The sequence below is a fragment of the Solanum dulcamara genome, chromosome 11 (assembly GCF_947179165.1).
Source record: "Solanum dulcamara chromosome 11, daSolDulc1.2, whole genome shotgun sequence".
NCBI lineage: Eukaryota > Viridiplantae > Streptophyta > Magnoliopsida > Solanales > Solanaceae > Solanum > Solanum dulcamara.
Window position 1 is genome coordinate 60,231,596 of NC_077247.1, and position 22,525 is coordinate 60,254,120.

Below are 22,525 nucleotides of genomic sequence, written 5' to 3' on the forward strand. Positions count from 1 at the left end.
TTGATACATTACATAACTATTTAGAAAAAAATGATACATTATATATACACTACATAATTGTTTGTATATTTATATATATACACATGTTTTTACACTATTTATACAATATTGATAGATTAAAAAAAATTCCATGAAAAAAGTTTTGAAAAAAAAAGGATATCTTTTATTTTAAAAAAAGCAGCCAAAAAAATAGCAAAATAATTTATTTTTTTAAAAAATAAAAAATAAACACTGCAAAGGAAAAATGACTAACGCAACTTTACTTGGACCTGACTAGTGCTGCAGTTTACCATTGAACTCTTAAATAATGTCAACAGCACTACTTCCTTAAGTTTAATCATTGACAAATACAGAATGCAATGTTATCAGGTCTAAGTAATGATGATACGGAAGGGGCAAAGCTATCCTCACACAGAAGCAACACATGCCACTTCATCCTTTTGTTGTCTAATACTTCTCCAAATATCAGTTTTGATGCCTTGTAAGCCACAAAACTTTCTCCTTTCTGCCTAATTGTGTCTCTATTACCTCATCTAAAAGTTTAAATTATAAGAGAGAGAATATTTGTACTTATCCAATTAATTCTGTATCGACTCCATCATTCCTTTTTCATGGGCAAGCACGTTAAGCACTAATCTGTTAACAGATGAATGAGACTCCGAACCCAAATCTTCTTCCTACTTGGATATACATGTTGAATTGTGTGCGCATGGCATAGAAAAGCTCCCAACTGCTAGAGAAGAGAGACTTTTATTTATTTGATTGTTTTAAACACTTCTCATTAACTAGATTCCCTCGAGGAAGAGACAACATTCAAACAAAGGTTTGCATCAACTATGGGAAGTTAAAAATAGCATTCTTGTTTCACTATTCAGTTGGATAAATATCAAGGATGTTCTTGAACATCATCCATACAAGACCTAAGACAAAAATGAATAGATTGTTCAACCGATTCAAGCAGTTCATATCACCTAACGTTATTCATCCAAAGAATGAAGCCTCACTTGACTTCAAGCAAGCGGGAAGACAAATGTATACCTACACAAATTGGAAATAACACTTCCAGAATAGACAAGGTACCTACCATGATGATCTCCAGCACTATCAGTTTAACCTGGGAAGACATCAGTTTAACCTGGGGTCCCCCACTCTATAGGATTATGATTTCAACTTAGAGAGGAAATGAGTGAAAGATGCGAGAACTTCAAGTAACATATGAAAATCAAAAGAAGATACAAAAAATCACAAAATGGAATGCTGACTTGTAGACATAGAGCACCTGACACTATTTCCTTGGCAAAGAAGGCATCCCACACATCACTCTGTCACAGAAGCTATGTAAAGCTGCCACCATAGTTCTCACTAACTGATGCCTACAAATTAGGATAAAAAGTTGATCAGGCTAGGTCACGAATTCACTGTTAAAGCAGATTCTAAACTTGAATTTGCTATTGTAAAAAAAAGGATGCTATGCATCTAAACCAATGGTTTCAAATTCAAAGACTTTCAAAGATGTCACAACATTATAATTTAACCTTTTTAAGCAGGTCTTCTGTAACCACTATCAAAAAATAGATTTTACCTACATTTAAAATTTTAGGTTTCATAAGTTTAACTGGTTTTGCAACTAAAAGCCTGCTGTTACTAATTAAAAAGGAGGAACAAAGGAAACTATTTTGCTGCAAAGACAACTCCAACCAGAACAGTCCTGAATCCAAATCAATGCAGTATTTAACTATTTAACTTGACACACTTATATTACAAAGGGAAAAGGAATAAACTAAGTAATGTGCACAGTGAGACCATTACATACTTAAGCGGAAGAACAGAATCACCTGTGGAACCGCTTTGATAATGGACTTTTGCCCTAACTCTACCCCAAAATCAAGCTCATGAGGTGAGGATTGCCTAAGACCATATAACGGGATCATTTTTTTCCTTGCACAACCGATGTGGGACTTCAACACTCCCTCGCATGCCCAGGAATCAGGAGCATGGACAATACAAGTTGGAGGCCTAACATCAGGTAAACCAAGGATTGGTATGGGCGTGGATCTGATACCATGATGAAGTTTGTTATCATCTCATCTAAAAACTAAGTTGTTACAGAGAGCACGTTTTTATTTACTCAATTCTTTCTGCTCCGATATCATGATAGGAAATGGCCCTTGGCAAAACTCAACTCCAAAAGCTAGCTCATGAGGTGAGTATTGCCCGAGATCATATAAAAAGACCAATATTCCCTCCCAAAACTGACGTGGACTTCAACACGCTTGTTAACTGAAAGACCGGAATACTTTTCCAAGCAAAATCTGTCAACAGACCAACAGATTGGGTACTCCCTATTTGCAGACATGGAGTAGTTTTTGATAGCGCATCTGTAGAAATCTTAGGATTCATTGTAAATAGGGATTAGTTAGGATTTATTTCTGTATTGTATTTGTTTCTATATTTAGAGGATGTGGTATTATTTCCAGATCCTGTACAGTTGTACATATCTCCTAGGATTGGGTAGTTGCTATTTTAGAGGGATTTCTTTCCTAAGATCAAGGAACCACATTCGGATCCTTCATGTATATATAGGGCTTTTATGCCCGATTCTTAAAAGATAAGTGAATAATTCATATTTCCACATGGTATCAGAGCAAATTTGAAACCCTAATCAGCCTCTCCTCTCACTCCTAAAGTCCGGCATGGCCACAGAAACTCACTCCCAATCTGAGGTCACCTCAAGCCCGAATCAATATCTCCCTACCCACCATGGAAACTCTGAGAGTTTTCATCCCATCACAGGTCATAAGTTAAATGGCCACAATTTTCTCCAATGGTCACAATCCGTTATGCTGTTCATATGTGGGCGTGGCAAAGATGATCACCTCACAGGGGCTGCTACTGCTCCCAAGCCTGATGATCCCAACTTCAAAGCTTGGAAGGCCGAAAACAGCATGGTGATGGCATGGCTGATCAGTTCCATGACCATAGAAATTGGAGAAAATTTTCTTCTCTACACAACTGCAAAAGAAATTTGGGATGCTGCCCGAGATACGTACTCTAGCAACGACAACACTTCAGAATTATTCGCCATCGAGAGTACTCTCCACGATCTACGTCAAGGCCAGTTGTCTGTCACTGCCTACTACAATCTGCTGACTCGATATTGGCAGCAGTTGGATCTCTACGAAGTTCATACGTGGAAGTGTTCTGAAGACCAGGCTAAAGTTCAGAGAATGGTAGAAACAAAAAGAGTATTCAAGTTTCTTATGGGTCTCAACAAGGATCTAGATGAAGTCAGGGGTAGAATACTAGGAATCAAACCACTGCCACCAATCAGGGAAGTTTTCTCTGAGGTCCGAAGGGAAGAAAGCCGAAAGAAAGTTATGATGGGGATATCACCTTCAAACCCACAAGGTGACAGATCAGCACTTGCTGCTCGGGGACCTTCTTATCACAGCACAAACTCACGGCAAGGAGGAAATCACTCAGCATTTAATGAAAACAGGCCCAAGAGTGGACGACCCTGGTGTGACCACTGCAGCAAGCCTGGCCATACCCGGGATACTTGTTGGAAGCTACACGGGAAGCCAGCCGATTGGAAACCAAAACGGGTGACTAATGACTATGAAAGCCGTGGACACTTGGTCTCCTCAACTGATCCTTCTCAGACTGAGACACGTCAGTCTAGCAATCCTCCTCAGGCCGAGACATATCCATTCAGCAAAGAACAGATGGATATGCTACAGAAGATGTTTAACTCCGCACAACATTCCTCTTCTCTGATTCCTTCCACCCCGAGTACAGGAAATATAGCTCAAACAGGTATTCCACCAGCTGCCTTTACAGTTTTAAATGAATCTTCGCAGTCCTGGATAGTAGATTCTGGCGCCTCAGATCACATGACAGGAGATGCACGATTGTTTGATGATATAGAACCGTGCCCCTCAAATTTATGTGTCCGTATAGCCGATGGGAGCAGCTCCAAAGTGACAGGCCTCGGTACCATCACAGTGTCACCGAATATCACCCTCAAATCTGTCCTTTTTGTCCCTAATCTCACTTGCAATTTATTATCTGTTAGTAAACTTACTCAGGATAGCAAATGCACAACTAATTTTCGTGCCAACACTTGTGTTTTTCAGGATTTGGACTCGGGGAAGACGATTGGCAATGCTGAGATTTGTGCAGGCCTATACCACCTTAGAATGCAACCAGATTCAAAACACTCCTCCAACCATTCTCAACTCGAGTCAACTAGTCTTTCCATATCAAGTCACGGCCAAAAGTCTATTTATTTCAGTTCAAATAAGGATAGTGAGATTATGAACTTACACTATCGTCTAGGACATCCCAATTTTATTTATCTATCTCGGTTGTATCCCTCATTATTCAGAAATAAAAATCCGCAATTTTTTCAATGTGATATTTGTCAATTCTCAAAGCATACCCGTGCATTCTATTCACCTCAATCACACAAGCAATCTCACCCTTTTTCTTTTATACACAGTGACATTTGGGGAAAAACAAGGGTGAGTAATGTAACAGGGGCTAGGTGGTTCTTACTGTTTGTGGATGATCATACTCGTCTCTCATGGGTGTTTCTAATGAAGGAAAAATCAGAAACCAAACATCTCTTCATAAAATTTCATACAATGATAAAAAACCAATTCCAGACAAATATCCAAGTCCTTAAAACCGATAATGCCCCTGACTATTTCAATAGCATTCTTGGTGACTATCTCTCTGACCACGGAATTGTGCATCAAAGTTCATGTGTCGACACACCTCAGCAAAATGGGGTTGCCGAGCGTAAAAATAGGCATTTACTTGAAACTGCTCGAGCACTCCTCTTCACATCTAATGTTCCCAAACACTTCTGGGGAGATGCCATTCTTACTGCCACCTATCTCATTAACCGGATGCCATCCCGTGTATTAAAGTTCAAATCCCCATGTCAAGCTCTTCTAGAGTCTTTTCCTCATACCCACCTAATCTCAGATATACCTCCAAAAATTTTTGGTTGTACTGTCTTTGTACACATCCATCCTCATCTCCGGAGCAAACTTGACCCAAAAGCCTCCAAGTGCATCTTTCTCGGCTATTCTCCGTCTCAAAAGGGTTATAAATGTTATGACCCTTCAACCCGGAAATTTTTCACCTCCATGGATGTCACTTTCTTTGAAAACAAACCATTCTACACGGCTGTTCAGGGGGGAAATGTGACAGAACATCCTCTCATGATTGAAGGTATTAACACGGAGACAACCTCATCTCAAGTACTTTCTTCAATACCTGCAGAGCCTACCCAGATTGCTCCTAGTCTATCCCCACATGTGTATGAACCTGTCCAAACAGTGTCTACTGAACCTTTAGCCGACCGAACTTCACCAACAAAATCGGGGAACACATATCTTAGCCCACAAAAAGAAATCCTGGTCTATTCCCGAAGAAGGAAGCAAGATAAGGAGGTACAACCTGTACAATCTCAACAGTGCCGTGAGTCTCAACCGAATCCCACTCCTGACGAATCTCAAGGTATGCTTCCTAGTGAATCTACTAATATTGATAATTCTGATCTTCCTATTGCTCTAAGGAAGGGGGTTCGGACTTGCACTTCACATCCAATAAAAAATTTCATATCGTACAAGGAATTGTCACCCAATTATCATGTGTTTTTGTCTAGACTTAATGAGATTCAGGTTCCAACTTCAGTTCATGAGGCTCTAGAAATCCCAGCCTGGAAAGCTGCTACCTTTGAAGAAGTCAAGGCGTTAAAGAAGAACCGGACATGGGAGATTACAACTCTTCCTCCAGGAAAACGAACAGTAGGCTGCAAGTGGATTTTTTCGGTTAAATATAAAGCTGATGGAACGGTTGAGCGATACAAGGCGCGGTTGGTGGCTAAAGGATTCACTCAATCATACGGGATAGACTACCAAGAAACTTTTGCACCGGTTGCCAAGTTAAACACCATCAGAGTTTTGTTATCTATTGCCGCTAACCTTGATTGGCCGTTGCATCAACTTGATGTCAAAAACGCCTTCCTCAATGGTGACCTCGAGGAAGAAGTTTTTATGGACATTCCACCAGGTTTTAACACAAAGGAAAATCAAGGCAAAGTCTGCAAACTCAGAAAGTCTCTCTACGGCCTCAAACAGTCCCCTCGTGCTTGGTTCGATAGGTTCTCGAAAGTTCTCAAAGGGACCGAATACACTCAATGCCAAGCAGATCACACTCTCTTTGTCAAACACACATCGAATCAGAAGGTAACAATTCTTATAGTCTATGTTGATGATATAGTCCTTACCGGTAATGATTACATAGAAGCTATCCGTCTTAAAAGTCTCTTGTCAAGGGAATTTGAGATTAAAGATCTCGGAAATTTAAAATATTTCCTGGGAATGGAAGTTGCTAGATCAAGGAAAGGCATCTTTATCTCCCAAAGGAAGTATGTCATTGATCTTCTAAAGGAGACAGGAATGCTAGGGAGTAAACCAGCCGACACACCAATGGATCCATACAACAAAGTAGGATCTAAACAGGGCAGTACACCGGTAGACAAAGGGCGGTATCAAAGGTTAGTAGGAAGACTAATCTACCTGTCTCATACAAGACCAGACATCGGGTTCTCAGTGAGTGTTGTAAGTCAGTTTATGAATAGCCCCACAGAAGAGCATATGGAGGCAGCATATCGAATCCTAAGATATCTCAAAAGCACACCGGGCAAAGGACTAGCATTTACAAAGGTTCCTGAGAGAGGTATCAAGGTGTTTACTGATGCGGATTGGGCTGGATCTCTATGTGACAGAAGGTCCACCTCAGGCTACTGTACATTTGTGTGGGGCAATCTCGTTACTTGGAGAAGTAAGAAACAGTCCGTAGTTGCAAGGAGTAGTGCAGAAGCCGAGTATCGTGCAATGGCACACGGAATATGTGAAGGTATGTGGCTTAAAAGATTACTCAGTGAACTCAAAGTTGAGAACTCAGAGTCAATTACGCTCCTGTGTGACAACCAATCAGCTATAAGCATTGCACGGAACCCTGTCCATCATGATCGAACAAAACATGTTGAGGTTGACCGGCATTTCATAAGCGAGAAGATTGAAGCTAAAGTCATCAACCTGGGATACACTCCATCACAACAGCAAACCGCTGATATCCTAACTAAAGCTCTCCAAAGGCCTATATTTGAAGATCTATGCTCCAAGCTGGGAATGATCAACATATACTCCCCAACTTGAGGGGGGGTGTAGAAATCTTAGGATTCATTGTAAATAGGGATTAGTTAGGATTTATTTCTGTATTGTATTTGTTTCTATATTTAGAGGATGTGGTATTATTTCCAGATCCTGTACAGTTGTACATATCTCCTAGGATTGGGTAGTTGCTATTTTAGAGGGATTTCTTTCCTAAGATCAAGGAACCACATTCGGATCCTTCATGTATATATAGGGCTTTTATGCCCGATTCTTAAAAGATAAGTGAATAATTCATATTTCCACAGCATCAAAGAGGATACTCAACATCCAACACCAGTACTAGATATGGTGGGGAATTTGCCACCCAATAACAATCTAGATGGGTAGACTTCAATAACATTTTCCAATATTCGTAAATGAAGTATCACTATGTATTGTAACTACTTTAAGATTGCAATCGCGCACACGGCATTCTTACGAAATATCATCACCCTCGTGCATTGTTACTTATTATATAAAAGAAAACATGTTTGAATTGTTTACATGAAAACCAAAAGAATGTCAGTTGAATAAATGAGCGCACAGTTATTCATTTAAGTCATGTTCCACAGGCCCTGAACTACACGTTGGAAGTAGTTCTCCACATAGTAGAATCTTAAACAACTCTTAAGAAGTAAAACTAACCCTAGAACGATAGAACCAATCTAGAAGAAACCATATCAATTAATGGGTTAACGAGAACAGCAGGACAGCCTGCCCAGTTTTCGCAAATATTGTTAAATCAATATCTGGTAGAAATTCTTTCAACAATGCATACAAGTCATATCATTCTTTTGGTACATGTCATAAACAAGGGAAACCAGTTCACAATGTGATATCATAGCAGACTGTAACTATAAGCAAAAACCATAAAGGGACCGAAACTAGTATCATGTACATAATCCTGCAAGGCCAACAGCCAGCTAAATGTCATGATTTCCACTGAGAGTCAGAAAGACAAGTTTGAGAAGAAGATTATCCGCACCATATTTTTCTTTATAGCACAATCTCAAGAAGAAAATAAATGGAACTGTTTATGTTACCTGAAAATGTGGAAGCAAGTTGTTGTAAACTTCTGTGTTAAACAACAGGAGAAGCCCTTCCCTCCTGTGTTAATACTTACATTTCTGACAATAACAAACTTCTTATTATTTATTTATTGTGGCAGAGTACCACAGAAGGTCGTTCTGTGGGTGAGGGAGAAGAAAGGAATTCATATTTATATATCAATGTCATAAAGGACATGTATGAAGGAGTCATTACTAACATGAGAAGAATAGCAGGAGATACAAATACAAAGAGTTTCTCGTAACAGTGAGTCTGCACTAGGGATCAACATTGAGTCCCGACTTGTTTATCCTAGTTATGGTTGACCTAGCCAAACAAAAAATGAGGTCCCATGGTGGATGCTATTTGTTGATGATATTGTGTGAACCAACAAAACAAGTGTCAACCAAAAGCATGAACTATGGAGAAGCATTATAGAGAGAAAGGATGTTAAAAAAAAATAGAAGTAGAACTGAATATATGCACCAAGCTTAGTCAGAAGAGCAAAGTTGAGGTGAGACTAGACGAAATTGTGGTTAGAAATAAAAGCTTGTTGTTTCAAGAGAATGGAATAATAAATGAAGAAAATACTCATAAAAATAAAATTGGATGGTTGAAATGGAAATGTGTTACCGAGGTGTCATGCTGTAAAGGATGGCTGCCAAAGTGAATGATAAGTTCTCCAGAAACTATAAGACCAACAATGTTATATGATAGTAAATGTTGGGTTGCTTAAGTCCGAGATACGGATTCTTAAGATGAATGTGCGGTCATACATGATTTGATAAAATGAGAAATGGTCATACTCGCCAAAAGGTGAAAATAGCATGCAATGAAGATAAAAGAGAGAAGGTCACTCGAGATGCTGTCATGCGTCGACCTATAGATACACCAGTACGTAGGTGTTCAACTATGATGAGTGAGGATGTTAAAACGGGACGGGGTAGACCTAAAATCACAAGGAAGGAAGTTGTCGCGAAAGACCAACAATTTCTTGGAATCAATGAAGATTTAGCTAAAGATAGGGTAAAATTAAAGAAAAAGATCCACATAGATGATATCTACTAGATGGGAATAGGTTTTAGACTTGTTAGAGAACTTCTAATACCATTGATTATTATTATTATTATTATTATTATTATTATTATATATATTGTAGTTTATCTTTTACTTATACTTTTATTTGGTATGATGATGACATGAGTTGAGCTTAAATAGAAATGTGAGGATTCATATAGCTGACCCCAAGTTGTTTGGGATTGAGGTGTGGTCGTCATTGTAGTACAAGCAAAGACCGCAAGTTTCTGCCAGTCTGTGTCCTTCAAAATTTTACTTGACAAGTCTTCTCAAAATATTTACTTGAAAAACTACACTTGGTGGCTGTCTAATTTCCTCATCACCTTGGGCTCTGCATGTATAAAACACACCACATCGAGTTTCTACTTCAATATTCCAAGGATGAAAGGAATACAATAGCATCAAGAAAGAAATTTAAGATCGCAAAGAGGAATAAAAATACAGAAGCAAGTGCCAAGAAAATAGATGTGCTGAAGAAATTGAACACATACTGCAGATAAGTTTAGTCTCTGGTGCATACCTTCTTAAAAGGCAAGAACAAGTGTAAGACTCTTCAATATCAGTTGAATTTTTTAATTTTAGATACTGCTTGATAAGCTCGCATAAGAAACTAACAGCCTCGGCCATCCGTCAGTGCCAACATCAGGGAGAATATAAATCTGAGACATAGTCCTCTGCAATATAGAAGATAACTGTTTCCTTGCCCCTGCGCTTTGATACATCTCTGCCAAAACGCACAAAATCTGACAATTGCTGTCTTTGAATATGTCAATCCATTCAGGTGGATTTCCAACCCACAAATCAATACTTGAAATAGAGGGACTACAGTTCTGATTATTAGCACAGACCAAGGAAGCATCTAGTGAGGATTCACTGTTCCTGTGTGCAGGAAGGAGTTCAAGTATATCTGTCCTCAACTCCTCAGGCAGTTCTTGAAAAACCGAGGTGTCTACTTGACTTGGAGAAGAGGGCATTAGACTGATGCCTCCTGAGACAGGAGCATTAATAACCACGTCCATATTTTTTGGTACACAAGCATCAGACAGTGTTCCACTTTTCATATCAGCAAAAAGCTTATTAGGATAAGAGACCACTTGGATTTCCTCTTCATTATACTGATGCTCCAATTATAGTCACCAGATTCAACACCATGAAGTTGTAGAAACAAGATAAACCTCATCACCAATAATAAACCAGGAGAAACAATAAACCAGCCCAAGTAGAGGAGAAAAACTGAAGATACCTCATGAGCAGCAAAAAACATCATCTGGTGCAGCAGGGCAAACAGAAGATATGTTTTCTTTTTCTGATACACCTAATTTAAAAGATATGAGAATTGAGGAAAAAGCTTATAACAAAATGGTATATATGTACAAGCTAATTGGGTTAACCAACTGCCTTATGTAATTTAAAGGAATGCATCCTCACCTTTGCTTCTCTTTTCAGTAATAAAATGAGCAAATTTTCCATCATAAATGTCATTAATTTCTGAAAAGACCTCAGGAGGAAGAGACTCTATTACTCCTATATGAAGCTCGTTCAGAGGAGGAAGAGTTCCTCTCTGTCCAAAACCAGCAGTACCGGAGGGCGACGCTGCAGTCATTTCAATGAAAGGTGTACTTGAATCACCCTGCAACTGAGCCTGGCGTTCATCAACACTGTTTTTACCATTATCTGCAATATCAGAGAAGCAGATCGAAGTGGAAAATGAACTCAATACAAGTTCAGGCGATACTTTTTAGTTAAGAACTTGTTGAAAACACAGAATCGATGTTGGAATAAGTTGACATGAAGAAACAACACAAGACCATCATACTAACTTTTTAACGGAAGCATTAAAAAAGAGATTTCATATCCATCAGTGCTGCTGCAATAAGTTTCTCATGTTGTAGACAGAGAAAGGAAACAATCTAAGATAAACAATTACGATGTCCTCAAGTATTATTAGGACACGCAAATTAAAGAGATTTCTATAAAAGGTATACCACCTTTCATGAGCTAGAACACAGCCAATGCAAGGAACCACAATAGAATTTCAGTGCCAGTTTAAGTGTGTTACAAATACTTCTATCAAGCAAAGGCATGACTAGAGGCAATAAATATTTGGACAAGCCAATGAAAATAAGTGAAGAAGTCAAACCTACATCAGTACCTTTCTCATGACTACTGCTTTTGTTTTGGTAATTGGTCTTAGCAGAGGCAGCAGTGAGCAAGGATCTGATGGAGCATCTCTCTTTCCCTGGATTTATGTCAATGAAACTAGTAGAAAAAACAGTTCACAAATGACATACTGTCGTCATCATAACTGGCATAGAGAGAGATATAAAACGCAAAGAAAAGACCTTGCTCGGAAATATCCGCAGTTTCAGGCTTTGAGACCTGCAATCCCATGCCTCGTATGTCCTCCACATCTGCACAGCGATAGTCAAAACAGCATTTATATTAGAAGAAGAAAACAGGGTAGACTACAAGTCATACTGAGATCACACTCGGTATGTTTTTGTTGTTGCTGAACAAAGATATGGTTGATGTGGAAGAAAAATCTAAAGTTTGTTACTCTAAATTCATTTGGTCCAAAGGGAATTCTAACATCCTTAGAGAAAATTTTTGGTCTGCAATGTTCAAAATTCACCATGAGTTGATTGATTCTGATACATCTAACAATTTAGCGAAAAAAGAAACGCCGCTAAATGCAGAAACCAAAGAACATCAAAGTTGCACTTGAAAGTTTCTTCAGCATCAGAGCTGCACCAGTATATTTTTTGGTTCCCTTTTAGGCTATACATAAGGTTTTTGAAGTTTCAGGCAAATAGCATTCTCTGACAGATCTCAAGCCCAAATCAAAAAAAAAAAAAAAAAAAAACTGCAACATTCTTGGGTAATAAAACAGAAACTCCCTACTGAAGGGAAAGAAAAAAAAAGGCTTCTCTGAGCTCTATTCACCATCCTAACACTTAGGACTCTAATACGAAATAGCTAAAACACGAATCTCAGATTTTTTTGGTTAATATGACTCTCAAAGACAAATCATGTTTCTTGCAATAATTTGGCTAAAATCATGAAAAACAAGTGGTCGAGCTTCTGCATGTGAGGAAACGTGCATCTTTGCTCTTCACCATTTCTCCCTCTTTGTTAAGTTTATCAGCACGGAAATATCAGTAGAGAAAAGCTTGTCTGTGTCAATACACAAAAACTATATCAAAGAGCGAAAATATAGTGACATTACCTCATACCTAAAGAAGGTTGCGGACTTACGATTATTGTTAGACTCTTCCGAAAATCAAACGGGGGACAGAAGTGGAAGAAGGTAAGAAACAAGAAGCACAGGACGCTCAAAAGATTAGCTCAGTGTTCTCCTTAATAACATCATGCATCAAATGGATTAATTTACTGAAAGTTGCTCGGATATGGAATGTCGCACACAAAAGCTGATACTCCATCCCAAATTGATTCGACCTATTTTGTTTATTTAAGTTTAATATGACTTCATCTGCTGAGAATTAAATCTAGTACTAGAACAATATGAAAAACAATACAGTTCGTTATTTTCCCATTTCATATGACAAAAAATATTTAAGAATTACAGTAAAAAATTATTTGTTCGAATCTCAAAAAGCAGATCAGATAATCTTTTTGGCACAGATGTATCAAGATAAAAAAACAAAACTAGGATGAAACAAGAAGGATAATCCAGACTAAAATCACAACAAAAGCCCATAACTCTGAATGTGAAGTGAATCGGTGGTCCCAAAGAACAAAGGTAAGCACGCTATTTATATTGAAATGACATTGAGATCAGCTAAAATTTCGTAAGATATAATACATTTCCATTTTGGCACACCCTAGAAATAAATCACCTAGTGTTTTTTTGTCTTTGCTGAAATTTGAACCTGAACTCCAAGGTTCGCACCCAGTTCTCACACTTGGGTGCAGATTTAAACCCTTATTTTAAAGTGCAACATTCACATAGGGAGAGCAATTACCCACGTGTGAAGACGTAAAAAGCTGTGAAACGATTCTCTCAAGCACATCAACACTATTTGTTTCCATTGGCACCTACAAGTGGCACAATGCAATTAAAGGAAAATAGAAATTTCTTCAGTTTAAAAACATAAGCGCACAAGATTATCACAGAAAATATTATACCGTGACAGAATGGCTCAAGTTATCACAAATACCACAGCCCAAATATTTTACTGGCTCCCCTGCATCACCCTTTCTTTTCTTTATCTGTATTGCTAAATATAGGTACAAAAGCAGCATAAGAACCAACTATACGACTAGTTTATACTAAAAGAACTCAGTAATGAACTATAATCTCAATAAAAATAATGGCTTCATAAGGCAAAAAACAGAGAGACCTTTAAGGTAAACTCCCTATCACTCCACATCCTTGCAAACGTAATGAAACCTCCTTGCAAAGGTTTAACAGAAAATGTTGTACCTGAATTGAGGTGGTGTTTAGCGTCAATAAGCATTGGTACAAAGGCCCAAAACAACAATGACATTTAGTGGAGATCTAATGTCTTTCAGATCCTTGAATCTCACGCCCCAGTTAACATCTGCACCTATGGATTTGCTTTCCTGCAAACGTTATTGAGAGGTTTATATATTTGGCTTGAACCCGCATGACTGATTATAAACAAAATGACAAACTTCATGATGCAGATTCGTGAAGCATGTAACTGGTATCTGCTTCCTTTTGACAGGTACTAGAACAGCTTTTTAAGACCTAAGACCTCTACAGAAATACGATGCAAGTGTATATGTACTACTTACTACATTCGAAACGGAACCAAAACTTGCTCTGAAAATATCATAAATATATACCCACGCACACACACACAATACCACTTGAGAGACTGCTTCTATCGGCACCAGAATCAATGACGCAAGTTAGAAGCAACAAGCAGCACAGGAGGCAAAATAAATACTCATCAATCATTAAGCAAGTCTCCAATATTCAAAACAATAAGAAACAGTGAAATAAAGGAGTCAATGGGAGTTCGCGAGTCAGTTGTGTGACTATGACAAAAATCCAAAGAAAGCTACAAATAAAAGCGATACAGTAAGACATTCTGTGTTGGTCCTAACCTGTATCATGCCAACCAACCGATCATCTATCCCTCTACTATAGTTCCATACCATACTGCCAGTTTTAGAACCAAAGTCCTTCTGGAGAGTTTCCTGGAAACACAACAAATGAGTAGGAGTATATATAGTCCAATATAGAGTATAATTCATGTCATCCCAAAACATGGCAGGCCACATATATAAAGCAACATTCTTTGTTACACCATGATTGATGTATCGATAAGTATCATATAAAGGAGAAAAGCATCCCACTTGTCTGGCTGAATAATAGCAAGAAAATTATGAAAGTACTCACCAATAAGAAATCGCTTCTTTAATCAATAAGACAAGTCTTGAGCTATTCTAAGAAAAGATAACCAAAGTGTTGTAATGTGTTCGGCATACTTCTTTCTCAAAAGAAACAACCGCCATGCCAACAAGGGATTTCTTAAGCACTGATTAAATGATAGTTTCACAAGACGAGATATTCTCATTTCATCGAATGATCATACATTTGGAAACATTTTAACCATGAGTTTAACAAAATATCATTAGCTGAAATAAACTCCAGGAGCTGAGTAAGCCAAATAGGTGTAAATGCTGTCTTAATGTATCCCCCGTTTCATCAGCTCTAGTTAATGAAGGTTCCAAGGATGCTTGACTTTACATGGGCATGTGCCCATGAAACTGGGGAACAAGTGGCAAAGAGGACTCTGACTCAAGCAGACAGCATGAATAACAAACCTCATTTTTCTTTGATAGCTATCCAGTTGAGATTACCTGCTAAATGTTAGTCCTTTTTTCACAAGAAATGGAAAATATAGTTTCATGGAGAGCTTTGGATGGAGAAGGCAAATAAACAAGAAGATTAATCCACCGAATACCTGCAACCCCCACTGGCCTACTTATAAAACAACACTACACCACCACGACTCCCTCCTCCTCCTTCCATAGCGTAGGAAGATCGGAATAATTCAACTAGTGTCATCCATGCTAGACTGAAATCCTTGGTTTCCTACGTTGTCACTCCAGCTCCTAAACGCTAGGCCACCCGGCTTGGCAGAAATTCTGCTCACGAACTCTTACAAACATACCCCTTAATACGATTTGCTGTACCTTCCTGGTACTAGCTTTAATAAAATACCATTATCTTATTATCTTTGAAAACAAATATACTAACAAACATAAAATGAACAAGAAGATCTCTGTAGCAAGAGATGCAATGATTCATGAAGTACTCTTGTAGTGTTTCTTCAAGCGTGAAACGTATCTCAGAGAAACCAGATCAAAACAGTGCTTGTTGTACACAAAATATAACTAGATGGAAAATCAAAAACGCGAGAGCAATCACCAATATATTGCAGAAGGAAACAAATACTAAACAATGAGAACCCTGGAAATCATACGCAGCTGCCCACAAGTTGTGATTCGTCTCCTGTTCAACTTCTCTTCCAACACATGGCCGATTCCGGGAAATGCTTTTACTGGAAGTTCACACAGGTGCTCCTCCACCTAATATAGCCAACAAGATAAATCAGGACAATGAAATCACAATAATTATTTTACTTCTCTAAAATGATCTCCAAGTCTTTGTTTTCCTCTGTTGCCACTACATGCAGTAGACACTAAAATATAAGATGATCAAAAAGGGAGTTAATCAACAAAGATCTAAACAAGAGAAATGTGTTTGATATTGAATATAGTATCTGTGATGGGATAAAACTAAGTGATCAAAATAGCCCTTTTCTGGGACTAATCCTCGATAAAATATTCGCAGATTGTTTTTCCTTTTTAAAAGGTAATAAGAAAGTTGTAATTTATTAAAAAACATTAGTAAAATAATTCAAGGATTCATGTTGATTTCCATCTAACACCAGATTCTTGCAGCGGAATAGGTTATTGTGCCTGAACAGGATGGACATAAACAAAGTAAAACAAAAAGAGCCTCGTGTGGCAATGGAGAAACATCTCACGTGGCAAGGGCATGGAGAAGCCCCGGCAGAAACTTCGGTTTATGAAAGTGGAGCCTATAAAATCTGATTTGATTTGCAGGCATGTCCTTTCTAGGAGTACGTGCAAATTCACAATGCATAGTGGACTATCAGGTAAGAAGAGATTAACTACAAATAGTTAAAGAGAAGGCAATGACATGTAACCAACAAAGATGTAGCTGCAAAATATAGTTTGGGATACAGTAAAAGATACACATATTTAGATGACAAAGATCAAGACATAAGTTCTCCCCCCTCTTCATACATCAAAAAGAAAGCTCGAAATAAGCTACCTTCTCAGCAGGGATGTAACACCGCCCGTCTGGTTTTGCAATCCTAGTAGCAAGACGCGCCATAAGCATATTCTCAGCAATACCAGCACTAGTAGTACAGCCTGTCGCATCAAGAATCTCCTCTCTGATCACTAAGACAAAAGCTTGAATGTCCTCTACTCCAGAATCAGTGGCATCTAAAAAAGCTTCGTCACAACTTACGGCCTGCATTCAGTAGCAATTATCAATCAGGAGATGAGAACATCGTGAAGTTGTTCAACAAGTAGTTTTGAGGCCATACCTGCACTTTGTTGCAGTGCTTGTGCAATATGTTATAAAAGCGATCAGCAACCTGCAAATGAAATCAGATTTTATAGGACTTGATAGCCAAATACAAAAGAATCCAATTAAAAGGGGAAAAAGAACAAGATGAAGATACCGAAATATCATGACCACCTACTCATAAGCCTCGAAGTCATAAGAAAGAATGACTAGATGAGGGCAACGTGACTTGGCATCTCTGACAAACATTCCAGCCTCAACTCCTATGAGAAAAGAGCTTGAATGGAGATCAAATTTCGGACACAGGATGAAGATCAATTAAGAAAAAATTGAATTACTGGCTGAAAGACTAACCATAACCCCTAGCAGGATAATTGGCTGAAGATATTTCTGCTGTTCTGCGTGGATTATCTGAATGGCAAATGGCAACAGGTTTATCCTTCAACTCGGGGCGATTTCTAATGACCACAGACACAAAAAAGCAATCCTGAACAAGCAAAGTTGAACTGATTGTTTTAGCATAGAGAATAATCAACAGAGACGGGTAGAATGTCATATATATGATATATATGACATTCCTTTAGATCAAGAAGCGTGAGACGGGAGAGGAGACAGAACATAGACGCAGTCACAACAACATAAAGAGGAAAAGACGAGTTTTCAGACCATCGAAGCAGAAATTACCATATCCACATGAATAATCATTGTCTTATTTGCTGTTGCTGAAGAACTAGGGCTTGAAGTTGTGCATTTAAACCCATCAGGGGAGCTAGGAAATCGTTTACGATACCGGTTTCTCCAGGTGCCAATGAAATGCAACCTAGAATGCTGAAGACAAAAGCACACAAGGAATATGTCAACCAGTTTGTCACTAGGTGCTTTTAGTATTTGATATGCAATTATTTATCAATGTGCACATACATTTATGTATTTATTCATCATACAATGCAATAGCTACAAATAAACAAATTCAAAATAACAGGTCCACGAGCAAAAGCAGATAATTTCTTCGCATCAGAAGGCCCCAGAAAATCTGGATGCCAAGAATTTAATAGAAGTAATATAAGCAACACAATATCTAGGTATGAGTTGGCTGTTGATTCTTGATATTTGGTTTCTCAATTGAAAAAAGGAATTGAGATTAGATCTTCCACAATCTTGAAAGGTCTATTCATTGTGTCATCCCAGATCCAGCAACAGCAGAAGCAAAAGCATAAAGTAAGTTGATAATGGTCAATCACTAAAGGAAATTTTAACCCAAAAAAAAGAAGGTTGCTATGAGTATGTGGATCTCCTTTAGGCAATTATTGAAGAAAAGAATACCAATGTCATATTCACCTTTAACATGCTTTTCTTTATGAGCTCAGCCTTGTCTATCCTTTGAGCAAAACCTTTTTGCGCATGAAAGGCCCCTCTTTGGTGCCCTATTATGGTAAAAATAACATATCCTGGCATTTCACCTATCAAAGGTGTTGGAGATACATTACATCCCACAAGTTATCAATATTATCAATATTGTGTGTGTGCGTGTGTATACTATATCCCACGTCGTTTGTATAAAGGGCATCGCGGGGAGTTCATCTTAAGTTACTCGAATCATTGCCTCAAAGTCCAGGTTGGACGTTTAGTCCAACACATCTATCAAAATCAACTTCATAAGCCTGTTTTTCCGCACTTATTAGTCCGCATTGAAATTTACATGTGAGCTCCAAAAACCATATTATATTTGCAGGTAGGTGTTGTAATATGTGACGATATATAACTTAACAATGATAACAATATAAACTAACTTTCTAACGCCAGCGCTAAACACTTTAGCAAAAAGGAAAAAGAGTAATGAACTTGAGAGTAGAGAATGTTCATTACAATCGTCTTTTTTTGGAGGGTGGGGGGGGTGGGGGTGGGGGATAAATACAAGATGTTCTAGCAAGAGCAAAGCCAAGATAGCAATGTGTGTACCTTAAAGTAATTTTCCACAAAATTAGCATCAACTAGAGTTGAATGGCGCTGATTAGGAGACCTAGGAATCTTTAAATTTGATGGCCCCATGTTAACAGGATTACTCATCCAGTCGCTACAAACTGATGCATCGTTATGAGGACTGGGAGGTGCTGAAAATGGAGCTTGGCTTCTATCTCCACTTGCAGCATCACTCAGTTCTTGCACTGCCATGCTACAACTTGACTCTTCCACTCTATCTACATTGTAGCTTGCTTGCATTAGATCTTTAGATTCTAGAGCAAAGGCTCCAAATCTTCTGCAGATTGCCACTCTTCAAAGGATATAGGATCTTCAATTGCTCCAGAATATGACAATGGGCTCTCAACTCTAGATGTGGCTTGGGCAGTTGAACATGTTGTCGTATCATCATAAATAGCAATGTTTTCTGAGAAGAAAGCAGATAGCTTAGGCTGGTTATTAACTTCACTTGCAAGCTGATCAAGCTGATAAGGAACCCCTGAAAACAACAAAACAACGATAGAAAATCTAATAAGTAAACAAGCAGTCAACTTGCTCGTTTGCATTAAAAATCAAGTCATAGAAATATAAACTTACAATTCAGAAGCTTACTTGCAGCGACAGAATCCAACACCCATGTGGGTTTGACTACTGGAAGTCCCCTGCTAAAGGACCTTTATGAAATTCAGACTAAACTTAGAAGAAAATACTTTTATTTTCAGCAGAGATGCAAAAAATAAGAAACTGATGAACTTGGTTTTACAACTGACCTTAAATTCTTGACCTTACTGTCAGGAAGATTGCTACAGATTATATGAGTAACACGACGCCTAGAAAAATAATTTTCAAAACGGCCTCCATGCTTCACCATATATCCTCGAAGTTCCTGGATAGATATTGTTGAAATCAATAAACTACAAGAGAAGCAACCTAATCTTCCATATGAGAAAATCCAGTGAGGTACAGAAAAGGATATGATAGCTATATAATCAAGGTATTGATTACAATGATGATGGATGTTTGAACACGGGTTTACATGCAGATTGAATGAACTCTTCGCACAAGTAAGAGTACAAGTAATTGTTTGTTTCGCCAATTCAAAAGTTAGAGAAGCTTTTTATTGATGAAACAGCATTTGACATCATTCATCATTCGATTCAGGATCTTTTACGTCGTCAATCTTCAAGCAATCATATCAGATTAATCCCCGGCAAGAAAATCACGTGAAATAGACCAGAAAGAAACCATAATGTACTAAACCTGACTGGAAGGATCCGTGTATCCATCAACAAAAATGGATACGCCCTGAAATATAGGTTTTGAAGAACTTGGACCACTGAGAAAAGTGCTTGATGCCTCCGCCTCAAACTGCTCGTGAAGCTTCTGATTCTTCACGGCCATGTAACTACACAGCAAAGTCGTCAAAAGCCACAATAAGATGATCAGGAAGTCAGCACCAAGAAGGGGTCATATAGCATGCACTACACGCATCAAATCAGAGAGGAGGGTTGCATTTATGAAGTATATTGTGCAAGAAGTAAATTGACCATATAGAGGAGACATATGAAGTGAAACTCTACAAAAAATCCATTAGGCTATATTCGTGCCTTTCTATGTGGACTCATTTCATTCCAAGAATTAACGTCTATAAACTAACAGGAACAATATTTCTTGATGATCAACATATTCCACTGGTGGTCCATCTTAAACTTTCTTGGTGATCATCTATTGGAAATTAACTCAAAGGAAAACCATTCAAATATTCAAGAAAATGTACAGAACCAAGAACAAGTCATATAGCATACACTATGCACATCAAATCAGACTATCAGAGAGGAGGGCTGCGTTTATGAAGTATATTGTGCAAGAAGTGAACTAGACCATATAGAGAAGACATATGAAGTGAAACTCTAAAAACAGTCCATAAAAATCAATCAACTAGTTAGACTCGCCTATAAAAATACTCTATATTAGTTCCATTCTATATAGACTCGTTTCATTCCAAGCATTGTTGTCAAGAATAATATTTCTTGATGATCAACACCAACTTTCTTGATGATCATCTATTCGAAATCAACTCAGGGGAGAACTGTTCAAATATTCAAGATAGTGTACGAATGGTCTAATTAATATTCAAGATAGTGTACACAACGTTCAAATATTCGCAAGATCAATGCAAACAAAGTAAAGAAAGAAGAAGAATAAACCTTCCGAAATTGGAGAAAGGTGAACTTATTGAAGGCAGGACGAGAAGCAGAACGAGATTTGCACCCCAGGCAATACCTAGGTCTTTTGACTCGCCTTCTTCTTATTGTTGCTTTGATTGCTTCTGTTACTCCAATTTGAATTTGAGGTTCGTTTAGAATTGGAACCGGAGTTCGCAGAGCGTGTGTTCCATAGTCGTCTCCGAGTTTGAGAGTTGAGGAGACGCTGTGTCCAATTTCTAAAATGAAGCGGCAAATATAAGCAATGGGGCAGGGATGATTTATAAACACACACGGTTACAAATTTATTTTGGAAGAATAGCTTGGAAGCCTTTATAATTATTTGATTTGTCATTATTCTAGTATATGTATTGTTTATGATGTTTTGATTATTATATGATTTATTTGTTTTAATTCTTCTTTGGTATATTTTTACACTATTTTTTTGCTATTTGTTATATTTTTTCTATTGTCTTCATAGTCGTCTCCGAATTCTGAGAGTTGAAACGCAAAAATTGAAACGCCGATGGAATTGCACAATTTCTAAAATGAAGCGGCAATATATAAGCTGATATATTGATTTCCCATTAAATAAAATAATTTTCTAGCTCTATTTAAGCTGATAATTATATAGTTATATAAATTACAATGAGAAATACATAAAAGCCTAAATTTTGAAAGTGCATGAACATAAACATTTATTAACAAAGTTTCACTTGTACAACAACTTAATATTCCAACACTAAAATATATATTTTTATATACAAGAAGTTCATCCATTATGAACCAAACTAATTAGATAGTAGACCAGTAAAAAATCCAACTCACAAATATGTATCAAGTCATATGCATAATATTAAATAAAAATTTGTGGTTAATATTATGTACTTTATATTAAACCTTCTCTGATTCGTTCCTTCGCTTTCCCCCTTTCTCCCCGTATCTATATGAAATCTTAATCCACTTCTCTAACATGTAATCATGCCTGAACATGTACCTGTGACTTCAGTTGCCAATTGATTGTGACAGAATGAATCAAGAAAAAAGTTTACAAAAGAAATTAGGGAATTGTAGTTTCGTTTCCTTTTTTTTTTGTTGATTGTTAAAGATCTAAAGTACAACTTTCAAGAAATTCAGGTATTTTCACCGAAATTAGGTATGGAAATAATGTTGTCATGAAGAAAAAGAGACAGCGGCAATTGTGATTTTCCTAGTTATTACACTCGTCGTCAAAGGGACGCCTTAACAAAGAGTAAGAGAAAGCATCGGTTGTGATTTTCTTTGTTTTTATTATTGTCTCTGTTGAAGTGACGTAACAGTTAAAATTACTGTTTTAAAGTAAGAATAAAACCTAAAAATATGAGAGAAAAAAAGAAAATAATTATCTT

At 37.7% G+C, this 22,525-nt stretch overlaps 1 pseudogene; it reads right to left on the reverse strand.

The window, feature by feature from the left end:
• Window positions 1-230: 230 nt before the first annotated feature.
• LOC129872770 (DNA repair protein REV1-like) lies at window positions 231-21,492 on the reverse strand (annotated as a pseudogene).
• Window positions 21,493-22,525: the final 1,033 nt, after the last annotated feature.